This window comes from Tachyglossus aculeatus, chromosome 1, assembly GCF_015852505.1.
Source record: "Tachyglossus aculeatus isolate mTacAcu1 chromosome 1, mTacAcu1.pri, whole genome shotgun sequence".
NCBI classification, from domain to species: Eukaryota; Metazoa; Chordata; class Mammalia; order Monotremata; family Tachyglossidae; genus Tachyglossus; species Tachyglossus aculeatus.
The window spans coordinates 165,819,605-165,823,104 of record NC_052066.1 but is presented as its reverse complement, the minus strand read 5'-3'; positions in this window follow the sequence as shown (position 1 = coordinate 165,823,104).

Here is a 3,500-nt window from a genome sequence, read left to right as displayed (position 1 = left end):
GACTCTTGGAAAAATTGGTAGGAAGATGCTTTATAAACGGGTACAACAGACGGAGCCGACTTGATCCCTGACCTCAAGGTGATTACAGTCTAGCAGGGGAGACAGACACAAAAATATATTATAGGACGGGAGAAGCAACTGAGTCTAAAAGTATATAGCTCACAGCTCTGAGGTGGAGTGAGTGTTTTGGCACTTATGGGTTTCAGACTCGAGTTTATTAGCAGGGTGGGGAGTTGAGAGGTTACATCAGGGAAGGCTCTGAAGGTGGGGAGAGGGGTCATTTGTCAGATATGAAAACGGAGGGAGTTCTAAGCCAGAGGGAGGGTTTGAGCAAGAGGTTGAATGTGTGAGAGATGAAAGAGAGGCACAATGAATATGTAATATTAAGAAGAGCAAAAAGTACTGGCTGGGTTGTAGCAGTAGAGAAGAAGCAATGCATCCTAGTGGATAGAGCACAGGCCTGGGAGCCAGAAGGAACTGGGTTCTAATTCCAGTTCTGCCACTTACCTGTTGTTTGACCATGAGCAAGTCACTTCACTTCTCTGGGCCTCACCTACCTCATCTACCTCATCTATAAAATGGGGATTAAGTCTGTGAGCTTCATGGGGGACAGGGACTATATTCAACCTGACAAACTTGTGTCTACCCCTGCACTTAGTGTCTGGCACATAGTAAGCGCTTAAAAATAGCATTATTATTATTACAGTGCCTGGCACATATTAAGTGATTAACAAATACCATAAAACAGGAGATGATCAAGCACCTTAAAACTGACGGTGAGGAGATACTACTTGATGCATACTCTCCCAAGAACTTGATAGAATGCTCTGTATACAATAAGCACTTAATAAATGCCACAGAGGATGATGGTGATGCAGAATCCGATGAGCAACCAGCTACCGTTGGAGGTTTTTGATGTGTTGGCAGCTGCCCAAATGACAACGCTTGAGAATAGTGATATGGACAGCAAAGTGAAGCAGGAACAGAGAAGGGAGGAGGTAGAGAGGTCAACAAGAAGCCAGCGAATTAGCGAGGCAGGAAGAGGCTGGCGGTTGGAATGGTGCAGTCATTTGGACATAGAGCAGGGCGGGAATTCTGGAGATGCTCTGAAGATAGAAGTGATAGGACTTGATGCCTGACTAAATATGTGATTTGGAAAGCAGTGAGCTGAAATTAATGTCAAGGTTGCAGGCTTGTCTGACAGGGAGAATGGTGGTGTGGCCTATAGGGATGGAAAAATTGTGGGGGAGAAGGGGCTTTGGGTGGAAAGATGAGAATTTTAGTTTAGAACATGTTCAGTTTGAGGAGTTGATGAGGCATCCAAGGAGATGTCCTGAAGGTGGAAGGAAAAGTGAGATAGAAGAGAGAGGTTGGGGCTGGAGAGGTGGATTTGGACTTTCACTGGATTTAGCTGGGAACAATTAAAATGGTAGATGCCTAGACTGTAATCTCATTGTGGGCAGGGACTATGTCTACCAATTTACAATACCATACACCCCCAAATAAATATTAGAATATTAGCATCTCCCCCTAAATCCACCTCTTTGGTCTGAAAATTTCTGGGTTCAGAAAAGATGAATAGTTGTCACAATTAGATGACTCATTCAGAAGTGATATCTTTTCTAAAGACAACATCCAGCCTAAGAAATCGAGTCTTTTGCAGGAAAGAAAAATCTTCAGTTTCATTTGTCACCCACTTCAGGCCACAAATCAGGAGATGAATTATCCAAACTAGTAAAGAAGTGATAATTAGAACAACAGTAAACATGTTTCCCAATTCTGCTTGGTAGGGCTGTGTAAGCAATTGAGCAAACACCCTCAGAAATTTAATCTGGCCATAATCTTCCAGCATCCTAATGACTTTGACAGATGAAAGAATGGATTAGAGGAGCAGATTTAGGGTGAAACCAGAGCTCTAGATGATATCACTTCCAAATTTATCTTCACCTTTTAGGTACATAATATAATAATAATGATGATGATAATAATAATAATGTTTACTACTGGCCAAGTGTTGTAGTAAGTGCTGGTGTAGGCTGGTACAAAATAATCACCTTGGATACAGCCCCTGTCCCACATGGGGCTCCCAGTCTAAGAAGGAAGGAGAATTGGTATTTAACCCCATTTTCCAGATAAGGAATCTGAGGCATAGAAAAATTGAGACTTGTTCAAAGCCACAGCAAGCCAAGGCCACAGCTGAGATTAGAATGCAAGTCCATGCTCTTTCCACTTGGCTACACCATTTCACTGGTCTCATAGCATCACATGCTAGGAAATGACACCATTCTCCTACTTCCTGGTGGTTGCCAAACTCATTTGGTATAGAAAGAGTATTGGATCTAGAATGTTTATTTTGGCTGAAGAGTGAGCAAGCAAGTGAACAAAAGATAGGGGAGATGACATCAGTTTAATTTTCAAACATCCATCCCCATGAGTTGCAAAATAACTCCTCCTGCCAAGGAGGGAGCTTGAGAGGTCCAAGCTAAGTTCCGTTAGCCAGAATCCCATCATGGCTCCTCCTCCTCCTCCTGTCAGAAAGCAGCAGGGCAGGAATGGAACCATCTCTCTGGTTCATAATGGTATAATAGAAATATGATTACTAATTACTTAATACACTTCCTGCTGCTTTTTTTGCCTGAACTATCCACTTGCAAAATTACTCCATTTGTGAAACCTTTGTTTTGGTTTTAGACTACCTGCAGGAGTCATATGTGGATATTTCCAGACCTTTGATGAACAAGGCTGATGTGAGGATTTTCCTCCATAAATTTTCCCGTGAAGCAGTGAGCCTGGTGGGTCACAGGCCTGGGAGTCAGAAGGATCTGGGTTCTGATCCTGACTCCCCTACTTGCCTGCTGTGTGGCTTTGGACAAGTCATTTAAACTTCTCTGTTCCTCAGTTACCTTATCTGTAAAATGGAGACTAAGGCTGTGAGCCCCATGTGGGGCGAGAACTGAGTCCAGCCTGATTAGCTCATATCTACCCCAGTGCTTAGTACAATGTCTGGCCCATAATAAATGCTTAAATACCATTAAAAAATGGTGAGCACTTTACAAGTTCATAGCCCCTACACATTAGCCGGCATGAAGGTAGGGGTTTTTAAAATGAAAGATCTGTCCCAGTAAGAATGGGATCAGAGATTCACTTCTTCCAGTAAAAATTTACTCAGTGTATTGCGATGTTTGTAGATTTTGCCCTATTTTGTCTTCAAAATGTTCTCTGGCATTGGTCCCTCCTGAAAGGACAACAATCTATGGTTATTGAGCTCTGTGGGTATAACAGTATACTAAGCACTCGGGAGAGGACAGTACAAATAAGTGCTTACTAGGTACAGAGTACTGTACTAAACACTTGGGAAAGTGCAAAATAACTGCATTGGTAAACAAGTTCCCTGCCCACATTGAGGTTAGAATCTAGAAGCAAGGACAGATAATATAAATGAATTAACAGATAAATACATAAAAGCTGTGCAGCTGAGGGAAGGGTGAATAAAGGATGTA